Here is a 22,867-nt window from a genome sequence, read left to right as displayed (position 1 = left end):
AAAAAAAAGATAAAATAAAATCTAGAAGCACTCTTTTTTTTTTTTTTTTTTTTTAAGTTTTGCGTGTTACCTACATTTATTGAACATCATGTTCTTCGCCCGTAAACCACATACATTTGAAAACAGCATATCTTTGGAATTTCCGCACTGGAGATAAAACTGTTATTTTCCGTAGAGTGCTCGCTCTGAACTCGTTGAGTTTGTTAATCAAAAATCCGTTAAAGTTTTACAAAATATGAAATAGATTAAAACAAATTCGAAATTCGGCCGTCCAGATGCCTATGTTCGGGTGGAGGATTACATTATTCAAAATTTGATGGCTCTAGATACTGTCGTTTTTGTCACAATGTGAGAAACATACATGTATTCATGCATATTGTTCATTATTTAATTTCTTTACGTATAATACAGGGCGATAATATTTCATAACATCAATTTGCAAGGAGACACGGACATTTTTAGTAAAACAGCGCAAAATGCCGCTTGGAAACGACCAGCCTTTCTAGCCTACCGCCCCTTTGGGCTAATAAATTAAATTAACAGTAAATAAAAAAAATCTTACGCAGAACTAAAAATAAATTAAAAAAATAATCACTATAAAATACAAGCAAAATTAATTATTACGCTTAAATACAATTTTTATATTAGAATTAAATGTATAAAAATTTTTAAGGAGTCAAAAGTGTTTATCACTATGATGTATTATGAAATATAATTGAAATAAAATTCCTTTATAGAAGTTGTGCTATAATACTCATCTATAATTTTGAAAAAGCAGCACAGTTTAGAATTTTAAACAAAACTTTCAAAAATTCGTTTTTAAATATTTTAGTATTTTTTACTTATTTACACCAATAAAAAGCATAAGAATTGCAAGAGAAAATTGCTTGTTTGAAATTTTCTATTAGTTCAGATTTAAAATATTATTTTCTAAAAGAAGTAGTTACAAATTTCCTTACAGCATAGGAAAAGCTAAAAAATATCCAGTCCTGAAAGCATGCAATAGCTTATTTGGAATATTATTATGCTTGATAAATATGCTAAATTTATAAAAATCAATCTCAATTAAAAAAAATATATAGAAATTCTAATTTGTGAAATGAGGTGCTACAACCATCTTTTTCTTGACAATTATACACGCTACAATAGTCAACCAATGTTAAATTTCTGCAAGTCGTCCCTACTCCTCGAGATGTGATCGAGATGCCAGCCGGCAACGCCTCAGATGAGGGAGAAAACCCGTTTGGGTTAGTCTATTTCTTATAAGGTCCATGGTAGTCTCGCATTTACACTACGCATACATTCTATTTTCTCTTAAAAATAACAATAATAAATTGTTTATTATTGTAAATTAATATCAAATTCTTTACTTTCAATTTACGTTTATAACATTTAAGCTTAGGCGTTACTGATAATAAGTATAATAATTTGTTTATATTTAAAATTACCATGATACAGTAAGCGAATTCTACCAGTTATTAAAACGAAAAACAACGTCGCAGTCTCTAATACTTGTAGAGCTTCAATATTTTCAAAGATTTTTACTAAAGCATTTATACAAATAAAAAAGAAATTTAATTTAAATTCATATTGTGGAACATTTCAATTTTATCATTTTTACAAATTACCTTCTTGCTACGTAACGACATAATTCCTTACATACCAATAATTAGACAATTTTCATTATTTTCTAAAAATTTTAAACTTTACATTAATAAAAAAAGAAGAATATTTGGTACTATTCGGTTTTGAGGGCCGTAAAAAATCGCCAAACTATTGTTTATGCCAGTGCTGCCAAAAATAATTGCGGCAACCCTAACGCAAGAAAGGAAGTATAATAATAATAAATAACTATCTAAGATTGATGTTTTAATTTAGATGAAAGGTTAATTTCATATACTACTTTTTATTATTATAATTTATATAAAAAAGGCCAAACATGACTGAATGGAAGCATAAGAGTAAATAACTATTTCAGATCAGTATTAGAATTTATATAAAAATTTCTAAACATAATTGAATGGATGCCTGCATCGCTATTCCGCTACCCAGTTATCGCTAAAGCATACTTTCATCTCGTTGGTTGTTCAAACATAATTTTGTATAAGAATGATGCCTTTTCTTTGGAAACATTGTCGGTAAAATGCAGAATCGCCCACTTATTTGTTTGCCGCTTTTTACAAGGGTAAAGACAATTGGATTTTTGTCAATTTTCTTTTACTTTATAAGTTAAAATAGGTCGATGTGTACATAGATAAAGTCAAGGGTGTGCGCAGTGCCATTTTTGTGCAATTCTGGAATTTTTTTTGAAGTGAAAATAGGTCGATGTGTACATGGATACCGAATATGTGCAATTCTTAAAAACGCTTCAAGCAGTGGGTGATTTTGCACTTTACCCAAAATTCTACTGCAGACTTTTCTTCATGGGCAATTCCCAAATTGTTAAATCCATAGGATATCAAAAAAGAATTTAAAATCAAAAAAGGATTTAAAAATTAAACTAGTATTTCAATGGCGTCTTCAGAAATATAGAACCATATAAACTTACGCAATCTGAAATCAGCGCGTACGCTAGATTTGGCGCACTGTTAAATGGGCGCGTTTGCTAGATTTGGCGCTTTTGCGCATACATTTTCGCTGCAATTTTTTTACGGTCCTCAAAACGGAATAGTATCGAATATTTTTTATTGCATATGAACATCATTACACAGCTTTCATATCAGTTTCTGAAATTCCTAAATCACGCCATATTCTGTGTAGGCATACTAGAATTCTACGCATTAATAAATAAAAAAATCTAATTTCTCAGAATGAAAGAAAATAATATAATAAAATAAATACTACAAACTTGGAACACTAAGCAATGCTTCACATACGCACACATACACACATTATCAATGAACTCATATTATCAAGTGTTACGATACCAAACACTACGTATTAAAATATGAGGTAAACGTTACTTCAATGGGTTAAAGTTTACAGTTTTGCTACTGTTGAGTAGATCGTCGGACTATCGATATATATCGTAAGTCGGAAAGCGTTATAAACATATCAAAACCAAAAAACTAAAAATACAATTTAAATGAAAAATTATGTCTTAAATATAATTCACAATTAAAACAACAATACAAATTTAAAATACACATACGATATGTTAAACATTGCACATAAATAAAGTTACATTACTGCTCGGCATCACGCACAACCTCGTTTTCCCTTTTACACAACGATCAGTATTCTCTCGAAAAACATCAAAGAATTCCACAAACTCGGTGTCCATGTGCTCATTTATCTATTTTCACTTAAAGAAAAATCAGAGAATCGCTCAAACTCGGCATCGCGCACCACACTAGCTTTGCCCATGTGCACATCGATCTATTTTCACTTAAAAAAACATCCCAGAGTTGCACAAACTCGGCATCGCGCACAAACGCGGCATTGCGCCCCACATTGGCTTTGCCCATGTGCACATCGATCTATTTTCACTTAAAAAAATCCCAGAATTGCACAAACTCGGCATTGCGCACCACATTGGCTTTATCCATGTGCACATCGATCTATTTTCACTTAAAAAACATGCCAGAGTTGCACACACTCGGCATCGCGCACAACCTCGGCATTGCGCACCACATTGGCTATGCGCATGTGCACATCGATCTATTTTCACGTAAAAAAAACATCCCAGAGTTGCACAAACTCGGCATTGCGCACCACATTGGCTTTGCCCGTGTGCACATCGATCTATTTTCACTTAAAAGAAAATCTCAGAATATCACAAACTCGGCATTGCGCACCACATTGGCTTTGCCCGTGTGCACATCGATCTATTTTCACTTAAAAAAAATCCCAGAATTGCACAAACTCGGCATCGCGCACAACCTTGGCATTGCGCATCACATTGGCTTTGCCCATGTGCACATCGATCTATTTTCACTTAAAAAACATGCCAGAGTTGCACACACTCGGCATCGCGCACAACCTCGTCATTGCGCACCACATTGGCTATGCGCATGTGCCACTTAAAAAAAAACCATCCCAGAATTGCACAAACTCGGCATTGCGCACCACATTGGCTTTATCCATGTGCACATCGATCTATTTTCACTTAAAAAACATGCCAGAGTTGCACACACTCGGCATCGCGCACAACCTCGGCATTCCGCACCACATTGGCTATGCGCATGTGCCACTTAAAAAAAACCATCCCAGAATTGCACAATCTCGGCATCACGCACAACCTCGGCATTGCGCACCACATTGGCTTTGCCCATGTGAACATCGATCTATTTTACTTTAAAAAATCAGACATTAAATAAATTCTCCTTGCTTATATACTCAGAAATCTGCTTTCACTTAAAAAATTCAGAGAATTGCAGAAAATCGCGCGGAACCAACTCCATTGATTCGAGTTGCAAAAAATGTTACCAGAAAAATGATACAAAATCAAAAATAAAGCTGTCAGAATAAAGCAACTACCGAACATCCAAACTGCCATATTAGAAAAGCATCCAATATTTTACTTAAGTCAATAATAATAAATGAAACTTACCTTCAGTCCTCTCCTTTTGCAGAATATATGGCTGTGATCTCACTGAGAAATATACGCATCAGTTGGCTGGCGTCGGATTTCTTGTGTTTTCTTCTCCAAATATATTCCGCAAGATAGGAATCAAACTGTGTTTGTTTCAAAAGAAGTTTCCGTGGCTATTAGAGCCACGGAAACTTCTTTTGATCGCCGCCCAAGTTCCTTCAATACTATTGGTATGCGCACCTGTTTCTGGATCTTTAAAATTCAAGCTATGATTGACTTTCAGGTGCGCATACCCTTCGAACTCGAGACAGTCGTACGCTTTCCAACAATCGGATATAACAATCGATCCTGGTAGAACATTCTCTTTAATGATTTCTAACAATGTTTCGGCACCTCTGTTTTCAACAACTCTAAAAACGCATTTATCTGTCCCTCTCTCAACCAAACCAAAATCCCATCTTCCTTCGACTCTTTTCCCTCTATGATACTTTTGCTTGCCAAACTCCCTTTCGTCGATTTCGACAATGACACCTTCCCCACCCAACATCACATTCTCCTTCAAACATAACTCCATGCATACTTCCCTACAAAAACTTTTCCAATCTGTCACCGTATTTTTAGCAATACGTAATTCCGTTCGTATAAAATCATTCCCGCACTTACCCAACCACATATAGGTAACTCGCAAAACATCACACATGCTCAATTTACTCTTCGCAAAGCAGGAGTTCTTTCGAACAGACCTTGAAATTCGATGCCTACATTCGCCTCCAGTAACTCTGCACATCCACTCAAAACCGTCTATACGTTTTTTTTCGCTCTACTAGTTCCATATTTGTTCCACAAATCGGGCATTTATACGATATTGCAATCAAACTTTTCTCCATACACCACTCAATAACGCTTTTTTATCTCTTCACTCCAACTGATAAAAAAATCCAGATTCAAATACTCATCCATTCTGCAGTAAGCACCGAATTAGACACACTCATGAATAATCAAAACATTCTTTAAGCAAAAGAATTCTTTTTCTGTATTTTCAGAAGTTACGGTTATAATTTTTAATTCATGCATTCAATATTTTCAATCGTTTGCTAATGATCGTTTTCAATCGTTTGGTATCTTAATAATACATTTGTGAGAGATAATTCGTTGCGTTAAATGCTAACACTACCACACAACACACAAAAGTAGATTTATAATTTAAAAAAAATTATAAATCAAATATATAAATAATTATAAATCAATTGTCAGAAAAATCAAATTATAAATCAATCGCGCAGAACATTATAAACCTACCATTTCAACTCAGTTAAAATATAATTTAAGTTTTCTGTAAATACGAAGGTATAGCATACTTATAACTTGTTTTGAAGAAGAGGCGTAACCAATATTACGTCATAAAAAGGCGTGTCCAAGCATAAGAGAAGTAAACACAGCATCGACTGATGCAGCCTATTCTGAGATTTAGCCCATATTTTTCTTTTACTTTGTTATTGTATACTTCAATTTTTATTAAAAAATTAATACACTTTTTTCAAAAATTCCTGAGATATTTATTGCCACATATGTTTTAATGTTAAATAATTATATCCTCTAAAACTTATTTTAAAGGATTTGAATTTAAGTAATTGAAAAATTTTAATTCTTTTAAACGTTGGTATGATGTTTTTAATTCAATATTCAATTTAGGTATTATTTTATTCCAATTAAATACTGGCGCAATGTTTTTATAGCGGTGTTTTTATTCTATTATATGAAAGTAATAATTTAACCTTACTTTAGCATTTTTTACTCTTAGTAAATGTATTTATTTACATTTGCCAACCATCTTAAAAAAACAACGTTTTCAACAAAAATTAATCCATTATTTTTAACGATATTTATTTTTTTAATGTTTCGAATACTTTACTATGCATAAAATACATAAAAACAGCATTTTTCAAGATGGCTGACGACTGTAAAAACCGCGCCAACAATTGCGCCAATGTAAATCGCCAAAAATCCGTGCAACCGTCTACCAAAGTAGTACCAAATTCCATAAAATATCATAAACAATAAAATTTTTATTTAAAATAAAAATGCAAAATTAAATTCATTTTTATTATTTAGAAGTCATAAATAATACTTAAAACACGGAATTTATGCATAATAAAACGTATTATTTTTTAAATAAAATGACAACAAAGTATCGGTTACCATAAATAACTTGTCTAGCATTGGGTTTACCATAAATCGTATCGCTCGCCAAAACAAATCGCCAAAAAATCGCCAAAATCCGTGCAACCGTCTACCAAAGTAGCGCTAAAATAACGGCGTTTCACTATTGCAAAACTTAAAAGTTTTGTATTCTGTTTACTTTTTAAAATCATATCCTAGTGCTTTCATTGCTGCCAAAACAATTCGGCAAATTTTGAAGGCCAAAATAGTTTGCTGCCAACTTACCCAGGTTATAGAAGATTAATCCTTATTATAATAATTTAACAATTACCAAATATTTGTACATAATGTATCTGAAAATATCCAAAGATAAGACAATACAGACAAAAACTGTTTCGACGCATTATTTTTATAATAGAAACGTTTATTTTACTTTAAAAATTAAAGTTAATGACCTAAAACTGCAATACTATATTACAGTATAAATTAAGAAACTGATAGTTTTATTCACGCGTGTGTCGGATTTGCGAAATGCTGAAGGCGGTCCCAAAGAATTTTCATAAATATTATGACGTCCCCACATCAAAAAGTTTCAGAAATTAAAAGGATGCAGAATTGTCATACGAGACTGAATTTAGCAGAGAATTGTTTTTACACTGGAAAAAGTATTCAAAGGAATTACAATAATTATTTCTTTACTGTGTCTTCCACTGAAACTTTTGAATGAAGAATATGAATATCAATTAAGATCAGAGTGGAAAAATAGAAAAGACTTCTTCACTGTAAGAAAAATATTTCAGAAATTTTTTTTCTGTTACTTCTTAGGAAGACGAAACAGATGTGGACGGACAGCATTTTTGAATTTTTGCAGGTGACTCTAAAATACAGTTTCTAGAACACAGTTCCAGATATCGTAATACTGATGCAAATTTTTCTCACAATTTCTGTAAGTGTTTTGCCGCGAATAAAATTGCTCTGACTATAAACGAATTAAAAAGCACCTTAGACTTAAAAACGAGTACCTTGCTTTTAAAGAAATTTTACTGCACTCTCCACAAAACAGAAATTGCAATAATGGAACGAATGTCACATCATCGACGATATTTTACTGGCGATAATATTTCAGAAATGTTGGAATTAAAGTTTTATTTCAACAATAAACACAGAGCTTTGTTTTATTTCCGTAAATATCGTTTTGACATTTATAGATTTTCAGTATGCTTTGAGAAGGAGCAACATACGAATCCGGAGCAAAAGCTCTTGCCATACCACTGGAAAATATGCTATCTCTGTTGTCATTTTAATAAATTAAAATTAATCTGTATTTGAAATACCTTTTACATTGTCTGGCAATGAGTCGAATCTATGACATGAAGATTTCTGTATACAAAGTATTTTGTAGATTCAAAGTTCGGTATATCAGTTACAAAATCTAAACCGTTATCCAAAGCATGAGCATATGTTTCTTTACGTAATCGTCGATATGGTCATGACTTTTAACTTCAGCAAACCTTACAACAATTTTTGCATTATCCATTGTACACATAATTCCTCTGATCAATTACTTTATTGTCAGACATTAGACGAATATTTCCGTTAGAAATGGTAAATCAATAAACTTATAATTTACTTCCATTTTTATGATGTATTATTTCTAAAGACCGTTCATCACAAATCAGGGCTTTTTACTTCTCTAGGTTTCTGTATACTCTATCATATTTCATCATATTTTTCCATAAGAATTAGCTTTGTAAATAAACAGTTGATAAAAAAGTTCCTAGTGTATTTATTTATTCTGAATCAAAAAGAAAAATAAAAGAAATCGTGCAATAGATATATAATGTTCTAGCTAAATTTGCAGTCCTTCGCAGCTAGAATAGTTATGAACTGTATAGCGACTTACCGCGGAATTCACTCAAGAAAAAAAGTCCAAAGAAGGGTTAAACAAGGAGGTTAGAATAGAAGGAGGGAAGGTTCAACTCAAACGGTGAAGCTTGGCGGCCATCTTCCTGTTATCACCGTGACTTGTGCAAGGAAGTCTGTCATTGCAACATTTTTTTCTTTTCTTTTTGAAGCATGTCAGCTTGTATTGCATATTAATGCACAAATAGATTCTCGAAAAAAATTCCGGGCATTATTTTTCACACGTAACTATTAATTTTCTTTTTTTATGTAATATGACAACTATGTCAAAAATATCACAATGTCATGTGGTTTTCTTTCCAGATGTGAAAAAAAAGGACTTAAAATAGGTTATTTAATATAACTATAATCAAAATATATTAAATACATTTTAATGTTTCTGTTTATAGCTGGTATCTTCGTTCCTTAAGATACAATGCTATATGGTAGGATTTAAATTGTATAATTTGAACGTTTTAGTTAATTCGTTTTATAACTTTCATGAAAAGTAAGAAATCAATTGTTACTATTTTTATTAATTGTAAAGGTGTTAAATAAAGCAATGCTTTTCTTTATATATTAATTATTATTCATTTTTTTAAGTTAAGATAAACTGTTCTGTTGTTAAAAATTTTTTCATAAACTTACAAATTTCTGAGCAGTATAGTGATAAAATTAAGTAAAATATATACACAATTGAACATGTGGAAAGATGTATCCAAAAACTTATATAGGTGTATTTCTGTAATTCAACTTAATTAAAGGCAGTTTCTTTGAGATTAATAAATATGAAATGCGCATAAACTGAAATCAATGAATTCACATAAATCTGTTTTATTTTATTAAGATTTATTTTCTAACCTAAGCAAATCCGTGAACTATGCAGAAAAATCATTTTTTAAAGGCTTTAATGTTATGCGCGTGCATTTAGATTTCGAACTATTTCTTAATAATTTGCTGTACATAGTAAATTATGGATATCATCTTTATTACTTTAAAACAAAAATTCAACAATAGCGAGGGATTTCATTATAAATTTAACATATTTTTACTGGAAAATAAATGCACGGAACAGCTTAGAAACACGTACATGTCACTGCCGTAATGCAATGTTTTGAAGTCAAAAACATGGACGCCGCTTGTTCGGCGGAGTTTCATTCCCCGATAGTGGAGGAAACTGCGAACCCTCCCTTCTTCTATTCTAACCTCCTTGGGGTTAAATAATCCTTTTTCTTCTTCTGAGGCTCTACGGCGTGCTGCTAGCCAAGGCCCTCTACGCCATCTCCGGACCTATTCATGGCAATGCTCCTCCAGTCTCCCCTATGTATGGTATTAATGTCATCCTCAACAGCATCAAGCCACCTAATTGGTGGTCTTCCTCGCTCTCTGGCTTTCATAGGTTTGATAAATGTGAGTTGTTTTACTAGGTTTGTGTCTTCAGTTCTGTATAAATGACCCAAAAATAATCCTTTCATTCAACTCAATAATGATTCATAGATGGCACCTCTCGGACTTACAGGAAGCCTTCACTTGGGCTCAAAACTAATCAAACTAATCTAATGCTAACTAAGTTAAAACCAGCCGAAGCTGCACAGAAATAACTAACAGAGCTGACCATTTTGAATATCACCGGCGAATACAAGCAGGCACGTAACAATATGGTCAAATAGCAGTAAGACTAGACTATTAGTAAGAAAAAGGCCAGAAGGCAGACGCACGATACGAAGAACTTTTAAGCTCTTCTACTTAAGTGACCAAGACTTGAACTTAAACACTGGTTCTACCTCATTTACATAAAACGCGATCCTGAAAACGCATTCTGGCAGGGAATTGGAAGTGAAGGACAGCTTATTCAAAAATAAAAATAACTATTCAAAAATTAAACTAACCCCCTACACATATAGTATTCACGTAATTGCCATCATTTAGTATGGCATCTTGAAATCTTTCTTGCAGAAAATACTAGACATTCTATCGACAATAATCTTTATCGTTAAAAATTCTCTGGTTTGGAATAAAAAAACTGTTATGATGATAGTTTCATATCTTGCGCGTCATGCAAGTCTTGAAGATCAAGGAATTCTGTAGCGATCTAAAAAACGGTACACTCAAGGATCAATGATGAAACTTACCAACAAAAGTTCAAACAGTATTCCACCTCCTATTACTGCGCTGAAAGATAACACCTTTGAGAACGAGAAGTGCTAGTTGCTTGTGTATTAGTTTGCTCAACTTTCGACAGTACTTATCAGCATTTATGGTTTGAATGCGTGAGAGCAGAACCCATTGGATTAATTGCCTTTAAATTCCCCTATATTCTTAGCGCAATCATTTGGAGGTGCAATCCCCTTTGTTTAATGGCTGGAGCAGACTCTGCTTTGCGACATACAGCCTTTCGATGTTTGACATTACGGTGCCACTTCTCATTACATATTGCAACTTGTTCCAAAAAATTGTTTATTTCTGAAAACGCCCGATACTGATTTCATCTATCATTGCTTTTTAGAGCGCTTATGTGGAACCAAATGATCCAGCTTTCTGATGTATCCAGAATCAGGAGTTCTCAACCGATGGTACGCAAGAGAAAAATAAGGTGGTACGCAAAGAAGCAAAGTATTTTTAGCTATTAAATTCAAAAATTAAAACCCCAACATCCTGATTGAGGTTTTTCTCTGCCACTCGTAAATGTATACGATCTGAGCTTTGTTCAAGAGTACTGGTGGTAGTAGTACTTTTTAGTGGTGGTACTAAAGGCTTTCAATTTTTGTTTAGATGGTACGCGTTAGTCAAAAGGTTGAGAACCGCTGCTTTAAATTGTTGACATGAGAGGTATTCAACATGGTTCGGTACAGAATCTGTTCAGATCCGTATAGTTTTTCTCTTGATTTTTGAATTCTAAAAACATGTGCTGTTTTATATGCTGCACATTTTATTGGTTGAAAACACCAGTCATCCCAGTGTCATGTTGGTCAAGGTCACTAAAAGTTCGGGCTGAATTTGGATTAAATTAGGAGGGCTGAGTTGGCAAAAGTCTGAATTAGAACATTACAGGTTTTCTGTCCCGAAAACAAAGCAAATAAATATTAAGAAATATCAGAATGATACCTGTGCGTAGGATCTCAGATGGTCTTTATCGGGCTTTACATGCATTACTCAGACAGAACGAAAACTCAAGGAAGAGTAAAATTCTCTCCTGCCTTAAGGACATAAATGGTATTTTCAACCGAAAGTAATGCAAGGGTGGCTGTAACTGCTCTTCTAATTAACATAGACCGTACAAACACCACACATTACAGGAGTAACTCCATGGTACTGCGGCGAACCACATACACCTAAGAAATTCATGTGTGCGGTCCCCCATACGTTGCAGTCTCCGAGCTGTGAGACAACATGCTTTGACACTGCAGATACAATAACTTGTTCAATAATGTTTCCACATGGCATTACAAGAGTCTCAACTTCACCCCCAGTGTCAAGAGATTTTAGCAATTTGTACTGTATCTGTCATCAAGGCCTCTCGGAATTAGGAGGGAGATTAACCAACCAATTAATTACCAGTGTTGTTACGTATTGTTGTTAGAGGTTCTCATAGATTTATAATAATTGCGTTTTAATTCTACATGCAGTAAGTAATGGGCAACCTAACAAAACCTAAGCACAAACCAATCAATTAATGACCAGTGGAGTCAATTACCACGGACGCAGCACCCCCACCATCACTCCAGTACCAATGCAACTGCATTGGCGGCTGCAACGAGTAGCAGAAGTTGGGATTGAGATTGGTTGACAACGCTTAAGGCACCAAAAATGTATTGCCGGTTCTGCAATGATGACAGAAAAATAAGAATTTTTACAAGACGAAAGTTAGAAATGAATTATAAATTTAAAGTAATTTCGTATTACCTTATTAGAGAAAAATGTATATAAAAGAATCTCAAGAGTTCGCCATAAACCAGACTGAATGGTGATTGCATTGCCCGGATTTCGAGGACGTTAATTTGTTCGTTGAAATACGCGAGTTGAAACTGGATGTATACCATTTCGCTTAACTTCAATTGTGGCAAATAAACTTGTTTATTGTTCATCCATTAAGTCACTATCCCCTTAATTTTGTAGGAATTTAGATTTATTTTGACTAACCAGTTAAGTTTTTGCTTTCTTTCTTATAAGCCTTCATTCCCCTAATTGCCAATGCCAGAATATTTAAATTTGGTAGCGCGTGTGAAAGAATGCAAATACTACCAGTAGAAGAAAAGGTTTAAATACTGAGCTCTAGAAAGGAAAGTTAGATAGAGTAGGCAAGTACTGTACCTTTGTAGCATGAGCTTCTGATATGTATTTATTGCTGGTTAAACCGGCGTAACTGCTATTATTCTATTCTGCTGCTAACGGTTTTAAACGCGGTTTTAGATAACAGGATTATCTGAGCCCTGGGGAAAATTCTACTGTTTTGTTAACCCTTTCCGGCACGCTACCTTTTAAAGTCAGAGTTTTGATTTAAAAAAAAAAAAAAAAAAGATATGCAGTCTAATTAGGCCTAGAGGAGTACACAAGTAAAATTTTGTGAATATAGCACTTATGGTTTTAATTCTGTGGGTGTGACCAAAGTGGGCTCACTGATTGAATAGAGCTTCGAAAAGAGTGCTGAAACGGGCATTGTTGTCAATTAATTGACCGATGAGATGCGGAGAAACAAAGAATACAGACTCTCCTAGATTATCGGTGAGCCCGGTCTGGGCACACCTAGGGTTCGCCGTTTAATTTTAAGCCAGATTTCAAGGTAAAAATTTAAAACTAATACAGAATAAGGAGATTAGCATACAGCCAAAAAAAATAACATAGAAATTTCTTTTCAAACAATTCCTTTTATAAACTAAAACAAATCTGGAAGATATCTTTGAAAAATGAGGGTCTTAAAAAACTAAACATGGCTAAAATATATGGACTGGTTTGTGTTGAGCTGCCATCTACTATAAATAAAGAAGGTTCAGATTAACCTATAAATCCTTTTTCATTCAATTTTTCTGTGCGTACAAAGGAAATTTTTAGGTGTGTCCAGACCGGACACACTGTGCCGCAAAGGGTTAATATCCTTGAATTTTAAGTTTAGTTCTTCTTAGTTGAGTTACCGCCAGAGCGAGGCGTAGTTTTTTTGCTTCAAGTCGACGAATTATTAAGTTGAAAGAATTTAATAAAGAGTTCTTTTAACCCTTTTCCTTTCCGGTTATTGTACTTACTTCAGCAGTCACACGGAAAGTTTAGCAAATAGACACTGCAACTTATTAGAATTTTAACCGTGGAACGATTTGTTTAGTGTCGTCTTTCATGCATTAAATCATTGTGGACAATTTTCAGCAATCGTAAGTTCTCATTTCATGTCAACACACAACATGCTCCTGCAATACGAGTTGCCCACTGGATGCTATTTGAGTTAGGCGAGAAAGAACTAACATATGCAGTTTTAGGAAATAAAACAAGTACTACGTCCAAGTTACTTTAAGATCTTCCAGAACGTATAAAGGAACACACTAAAGATACGCCTAATAAAAAATGGTTTGTATCAGATTCAGATACAGAAAAATCGTCTTTATGATGTAAATAAAATTTGGAAAAATTTGTAAGTTACTTTTAGCGAATAAAATTGACATTTATCCCATACCCTATTGTCTATTATATCTCCTCTATCCTACGTGTCTATATTCCTCCTCTGTTGTAATTACTGTAAAGTTTGGATGTGAAATCCCTGTTTCAGCAAGAAGATTTCCCGAAGTGGTTTTTAAGGTTCAGAAATTAAACCGACAAGATGCATTCTAATATTTTTAAGATAAAGCTCCAGCCTTTAAATTTTTCCTCTTAAGTTTTATCACAACATGACAATATGTATTTTTATGAAATTTTACTAATTTAAAGTTAGTAAGCCAAGAGAGAATGTGATTTCCGATCATTTTTGCCTTATTTTTATTAATTTACATACACGAATATGCATACTTCTGAAATATTCTTTTGCCAAGTCTATAGTTTAATATTTGAGAAATAGTAAAGGAGATAAATGACATATAACTAACGAATGCTTATTTAATTTTATGTGTGTGACTGGATTTTAGATCTCTGTATGTACTAAATATGTAAAAAATTAGACGTTTTATGTTTGGAACTATTTACATGAAATTTTAAAATTCGTAATTTTTCTTTTTCTTGAATATATATTTACATTCTTTTAAAGTATTATTCTGTTTCTGGAATATACCTTAATACAGATCAAATGTTTTTAAACTATCATTTTCAAATAAGTTGATTAGCAGATATGTTTTGTAATGTCTAATAGAAATTAATATTGTGGAAGTTTTAGAATTATTTTAATGAAGTTTTAAAAGGTATTCTCTCCCTCCTTTCTGCATGCCTTCGTGGTGTAATGGCCAGCAGAATCGGCGCGTATTCGAGAGATCCGGGTCCCGGCAAGGGCGTAACACATTTTTCTCTGCTTCAAAATATAACCTAATGACTCTACAGTGGCGCCCGAACTAAAAGGTGGTGGGTGATGATTCTTCACCGCCAGGATTTGGCGATTGTGTCCCCTAAAATCCCCAATCGCCCTTTAAAATGGGGATTATATAAGGTATTTCTCCCTCTTTCTTAGCGTGCCTTTGTGGTGTAATGGTCAACACGCTCGGCGCGTATTCGAGAGGTCCGAGGATTTGGATTGGGTCCACTAATCAAAATTTGGCCCTTTAATCCCCAGTCTCCTTTTAAAAGGGGGAGTTATATAAAGTATTTCTCCCGCATTCTTAGCATGCCTTCGTGGTGAAAATTAATATTGTGAGTTTTAGAATTCTATTAATGAACACAGTTGGACAGGGATGACAGTTGTTTCTGACCATAAATATCATAAACAACGAACCCTAAATGCTAATTTTCACACTGCAGAGCTTCAAAACTGCTAATAATATACAAAAGCCCGATGTTAAAGTAAATATTTGCAAGTTCCTCTTTGATTTTACTCAGTTATGTAGGTATGTTACCCATGCATATCAACATAATCACCTGTTTGATATTTAATGTGCATTGTGTCTGCATGTACACTCTTAGACAAAAAAAAAAAAAAAAAAAAAAAAACGACGCACCGAGAAGATATAAAGCAAATTGTACACAAATTGATATGCATACAGGTTTCGAGGGAAAATGCAAAATTTTACATTTTGGCTGCCAATGAATCAACGGTTGTCGCTACAGCGCATCTGATCTGCGCAACTGGTAGGATATTTAAGAGGAGAAATTACGATTCCAGATCATAAATTCTTTACGAATTTCATTCCGTGTACTCTGGTAGACAGTAACTATCCCTCGCATACAGGTGCGCGAACGATATGCGCAGATGTCAGAATTTGAGAGAGGTCGTGTAGTTGCGCTCAAAAAAGCCGGTTAGTCTTATCGGCGAATAGTTCGACATTTGAGCAGGAGCGATACCACTATTAGACGATGTTGGCACGAATGGGTGAACCATGGCTGCACACAGCGTCAAGAAGGAAGCGGTAGGCCTAAGGAAACGACAGAACGTGAAGACCGAGCAATCGTCAGAGCAGCACTCAGAGCAACTCGGGATGTTGACGATGCATCATTATCATCGATTGTACGTGCAACGAGTACTTCAGTAACCGCAAGGACCATTCATAGACGGCTCACAGAAAGTGGGCTGAGATCACGGCGCCCCTTGCGCCGACTACCACTGACCTTTGTACAACGTCAAGCCCGTTTGCAGTGGTGTCGGGCTCATTCGCACTGGAATGTCACTGACTGGAGTAGAATAGTCTTCAGTGATGAGTCCCGCTTTGAACTGAGCCCCGATGACCAGCGAAGGCAAGTCTGGAGACGCCCCGGACAGCGGTGTGATACCAACCTGACTGTCTTCTGGCAGACAGGCCAACAACCAGGAATGATGGTCTGGGGTGCCATTTCATTTCATAGTAGGACCCCTTTGGTTGTCATCCGTCGCAACCTTTGAGCACAGCGGTACATCGACGAAGTTCTGAAGGCCCGTTGTGTTGCCTTTTATGTCACGCTACCTTGGACTTACATTTCAGCAAGATAATTCTCTCCCTACCACACTGCACATGTTTCTACTGCTTACCTTAGTGCTTGCGAACATTACCTTGGCCAGCAAGGTCGCCGGATCACTCTCCTATTGGACACGTTTCACTCACACACACACGTTATCAACCGATGTCAAGCCGAATAGCTGCTTGCTTAAGGGCCACAGGTGGACAAACGCGTTACTGACTTTTTCATTTTGTAAAGCTGTATAACTTTAATAAATCATCCAATTTTTCTCAAAGTGTAATCTTATTTTTGTACATGTACATCACTTCTACCGATTTTAGTCCCATTCGGATAACTCCTTCTTGGTGCGTCTTTTTTTTTTTTTTTTTTTTTTTGTCTAAGAGTTAATAATTGCTTGTAACTTTAGAATTGCATATTATCAAAGGCATATATTAAAGTTATAAAAAAAAGCAAAAATTGGTAAGAAATTTTGCTTTGAGATGCCTATTTTAAACAACTGAGTACAGTTATAAATAGATATGTCACATACAAACATGAAATTAAATTTATCTAGCAAATGAAAGTACATACTGATTAAATATGGTACTTCCTTCATTAAAGACATGCCAGATAGCATTGGTATAAACGTTAACCTTAAGTTAACTATTAGTTTTATTTCACAAAAAACTGGATAATAATACAGTGAATGAATATCAATTGAATAGTTTTCATATTAAAGAAATTGAATTAAATGGTACACGTGAAATTGTTAATCTCCTTCAACATGTCTGTGACTTTTTTTTTTTTTTTAATGCATACATGTCTGCATAAATTCTTCCAACTAAGTATCAAGGTAGTGCAGTACCACAATGATATTTTGCAATGCCCTGCATTCTTTCATCCATTTGAGAATGGCACCTACTTTCCAGATCCACAAAATTATCACCATGATTAACAGCAAATAATTCCTACCTGGGATCTTTCAATTTATTTGTCTTATAAGCTTTCCAGCAATCTAATAATATTATACTACCTTCTGTGATGTTATCCTTTATGACAGCCATAAGTTTTTATTAATTTACCTGCAACGGCAATAAGAAAACATTACTTTGTTTTACAGCACACGCTACCAAAATCCCACTGTTGTAAGAGAGCAATTAAAATTGTTTATCCTACAAGTAATTTTTTTTTTTTTTTTTTTTTTTTTTTTTGTGGTTGATACCAGGTATATTATTACACTCACCTATTTTCACTTTAGGCTGAATCACTCCCCCCCTTTTTTTTTTTTTTTTTTTGCATGATTGCTTATTACAGCACCATTTTGATGACCTTTTCGTGATAAAGTACAACTTCATAGTTATTAAAGTTTCCTAATAGTATGTTACAAAAATTCAAATGGAGTTTTCTTATTGTATGGCAAGTGTCAGAGTGTTAAGTCCATCCTTTAAATGTGTAAAGCTAACTTGTAAAAAATAATGTAAAATTATTTTCGATATGAAATAATAAACTAAATTAAAAATTACATGAACAGAAAAGTGTGTTTGATAATCTTCTGATACTAGATGAATTATTTCATGTGATTGTTATATTTGGCAAAAATTTTCAGCTAGTGTCTTTTTAATAGAAAAGTACGCATTAAATGCTAAAAGAAATATTTCTACATACCTGTTGTAAATGCATTTGTATTTAGGCAGATATATAATTTCTATGTGACTACATTTTTATTTCAGCATTTTCCTACATTTTTTATCATTAACAATTTCAGTTTATAACTTAAGAGCAATACCTTATATAATCAATATAGGCATTACGTCTAATTTGTGATTAATTTCATCTTATCAATCAAACTATTAAAACAAATGCAAATATAAGTACTTGTATGTATCCTCCATATGATGTACTTATATTTAGGAAATTATTATGACAGTCATATTCCAATACATGTACTAGTTCATCGTTGACAGCTGTGAAGGCCCACAGAAACCGCATGTTGCATTTGTCTTTAATTTACAAATTTTAGTTGTTTACTTTTTTATTTGTTCCAAGAAAAACATGGCATGCATAATATAATACTTTGGCAAACATTCAATTTTATATTAATGCATGAAATAAAGTATTTTTTTAGATGAGAGTTTCATTAAGATGACTTTAATAGAAAAACTACATTACAATGTGTTCAATAGTGCAAGAAAGCTAAAGTCAGCATGGAGACTGTAATTATTAATCAACACTGTCTTAAGAAAGCTTGTATATTGTAGCATAGAGGATGTTGTTGGCTAGGTCTTATAAGAATTTAGGCATTGAAATAATAACACTGAACCTGAACAAGTGCTCAGCTTTATGAACAATATCTTTGCAAGATTTTCTTTGATTGCACAACATACTTTAGAATTACCACACAGACAGCAGAGTGGTTAGGGGAGCCAATTGCGATACCGAAGGGCACAGGTTCGAATCTCACAGAAGGCATGATGTAAATTGTCTGTCCCCTCATTGGAAGTAACGCTGGCTGCCTATTAGGTGCCTCCACAATAAAATGGCCACCATTTCTGGCCTTAGGAGTGGCCAATGCCGAAAAAAGGCAATTGCCCCACATTCAGAGAAAAAAAAAAAAAAAAAAAATTAAAGACAAACTCCTTAAATGAAAAGCCTTTAAGAGAATTTAATCCTAAAATATTATGCAAAAAGTTTTCTGAAAAATAATGCCTGGCCTTAGAACCTCAGAAAAGATCAACTGAGACGGGGGGAGGCGGCGGAGTATGGCAACTTAAACTAATTCATTTTTTAAGTAACTTCAGTGACATTTTTTTATTTTTTGTTCATACATAACTTATCTTCCATCTTTTTTAAATAAAACATTCCATTAGAATTTAATATTTTGTTTTTATAAAGTGCAAGACCCTTAAAATTTTCATAGCTCATCACTGTTACTGTTTGGCACTGGTTTCTGTGCTTATAAAGCACCAGTAAAAATGATAAGATGAATAATGACTTTATTACATATATGTGGTTAAATTTATCATACAGATAATACTAAATAATTAAATGCTACAGTAAATACTAGCATGTGATTCAGACACATAAAAAAACTACCCTTGCTTTGTTCAGGTAACACCATTTGCATCTGTGTTTGTCTACATATTTTTGGTATGTTTAACTCTGCATGACAAAATTATTTCTTCAGAAAAGCTTATTACATAATAAAACATAATATATAAAGCAAACAGTGAAGAAAACTCTCTCCTACCTAATGAAAAATGGGCAATGAAATATTAAAAATAAATTTTGTCAGTACGTCTTATTCAGTAAAAATGATATTTTAGCATTAATTATGTTAACCCGTGTTTATTCAGTATGAGTTAATTTTAACTCAAAGAATGTATCTCAGGTTATGCATAATAAATTGCACACCATGCTAAAATAAAGATTGAGCCTGTCATTTATATTTAATTTACACAGAAATTATGTGAAATACATTACGAGTAATAACTACATATAACTTTCTTGTATGAATCTTAAAAGTTGCCGAGTTAACACTGAATTAGCTGTTTGACATACTTAGTTTTAAAAAATGAATAAACCTGAGGCTATTCAATTATCATTTATTTTTCAACAACTTGCATTAGCTGGCATTGCAAAATTCACTCCATTACTTACTTTTTCCATATATATTAGAAAACTTTCACGCTTAAACAAAAAAGTGATAAATTGGGAGATCTGGTTAATTTCTATTTATCTCCACAGCTCCATTATGGAAACCATTTAATGGGCTTTCTTTATAATGAAACTTAAAAAATTTTTAGTTTTCAGTTTCTCACTTCGTATCAGTTCAGAAATTGAATATAAGCTGAATTTAAGATTTTTCTTGTATGGCAGTGATTGTTTCCTTTTCGAAGCTTCCACCACCCTAAGGAGCAAAAACAGTTTCAATGCTCCCCCTTTGTGAAAATCCTGTAATTTAGGTATGAGAAAGTGGGGGCATCCTGAATTCTAAAAAGCAAAAATTCTACATAATTTTTTTCAGTACACTTACACACCAGATTTGTTTGATTTAACTTTAAAGTTTTGCCTGGAAGGTAATTACATTTCTTTGTTAAAACTGAATTATTAATGCCAGAAAAAATTGCTTCATGTGTAAAAATTCTTTATTTTAATTAAAAGAAAACAGAAAAAAAAAAAAAAAAAAACACTAAAAAAGTAATATCAATGAAACAATCAAGTATGATCAGTGGGATGTCCATGTTTAATGGTTCAGAGGCAGTTTCTGAATGCTTGGTTCAATATTTTTAGAGAGATATTGGCAGAACTCCCCTTTTTCCACGATTTTGAGTCCTCTTTTTTTGTATCAAATCTTCGACCACGGTATGAGCTTTCCCTGATTTAGCAATTAATTTTGATATATTAAAAGAGGCTATCAAATTGTCATATTTTTTTTTTGATGAGGTTGTTAGTAACTTTCAGACAGATGGTGACTTCAGAAAATTAACTTTGATGTTTGAAAAAAATGACAAATCTTTATTTTGTTTGTCAGGTTGAATTTTTTGCAGATTTGTCTCACCATTCTTAGAACTGCATGAGGAGAGCCGTTGCATAAGTTCATTTTATTCCTCGTACAAATGGTGCAAATCGGATAAACAATTTAATAAAGTTTTTGGGGAGATTTTAAAATTAAATTCGAATGCCAAAACATGCCCATCACCCCCTACCATCCAAAACAAGTTCATCGCCCCTCAGCCTCCTTCCACTGCCTCCTGGGTGGGAGGTACTGCCCTCGTTGAGAACCAATGTTTTATACACAGATCTTGATGCTTCTAAAGGAAGTATGCATTGTGACAAGTTAAAAGATCACATTTCTTTTGCCTTTGGCTCAAACAAAACACAGAACAATTTTTTAATAAACATGCGGCATACAAGGGTTTCTTACCTGTATGGAAAGAGTGTTTCCCAAACTATTATTTTTTCTGACTATCTTATATACTTTACATACATGGGGGTCCTCTAATACAGATATGTAGGAATATATTAAAAACTTTTAAAATTGCTTCTATTTCTCGATTCCAGGACTCTAGTGTAGATTTGAGTACCCCTTCAATTGCTGACAAATTTTGTTCAGCTTTGATGATGAAAACCCATTTCTGGTTACCACGATAGTTCTAACTTGGTTTTAGCTTCCTGATTTTTTTAAGAGAAAATACATGGATGTGTACATGGACAAAGTCGAGGCAGTGCGCAATGGCACGTTTGTGCAATTCTCTGATTTTTTTTTCAAGTGAAAATAGATTGATATGTACATGGACACTGAGTTTGTGCAATTCTCTGAGTAATTATTATGGTTTCGTGTAGCGGCCATTTTGAAAGTGTACCTTCCTGGCACTGATCTTGTCATCAAAAAAGAATCGCCAAAAAAACAAGGGGCACCCAACTGTAAACTTTTACATATTCCAGTATTAGACGTGTAATAATGTACTCAGTTTTTCAATATTACATACTGGCATGTTTGAACCTGGACATGTCTTAAAAACAGGCAGCCACGACCTTCAGTATTTGGTAACAAGCGGAAGTATCTATAATGTTATGTCAGGAGAATGAGAAAATTATTTCTACAACTAATCTCAGAGCTGTGATTTAATTTTGTCTGAGCAAGAATTAAGGTTAACACACAGCAATCATATATTAGAGCATCCATATGGTGATAAAACAAAACTTCAGTAATGGAAGATTTGAAGATGGTAACATCTAAGTTATCCACACTGTGCATGAAGGTGTGCAATGTTAATACCGAACACTTACAGATAAGTTACTAACACAGATTGTTAATATAAAAAGCATTTGCCCAAATCAATAAAAAAAAAAAAAAAAAAAAAATCTAATCTGGCCATGAAAATTTTATTTTTTTCCAATAACAATATAGAGTACATATTGTAATTGTGACATTCGCAACCCAATCTGATACTATTATTCAAACCTGCAACAGAGTGTGGATAATCTTAATATCTTGACTTCTAGAGATTTGCAATACTTAAAGGTTCTTAAATATATGCAAAGGGACCGCTAGAGGGGGTGCTGACTGGTATATGTGTGTGCATACATACATACGCACATATAAACATGCAAACATGAAAAAATACATCAATACATAATTGTAAACTTGTTATCGAGACCATATTTCTGAATCCAGTCCCAATAACAAAAGAGTACCAAATTATCAATATTAAAATTTTGCCTTCTACAGAACAG

Source organism: Stegodyphus dumicola, chromosome 2 (genome assembly GCF_044657685.1).
Source record: "Stegodyphus dumicola isolate Sdum_Otavi_A_Nest chromosome 2, ASM4465768v1".
In the NCBI taxonomy this organism is placed as follows: domain Eukaryota; kingdom Metazoa; phylum Arthropoda; class Arachnida; order Araneae; family Eresidae; genus Stegodyphus; species Stegodyphus dumicola.
This window is presented reverse-complemented; position numbering follows the sequence as displayed.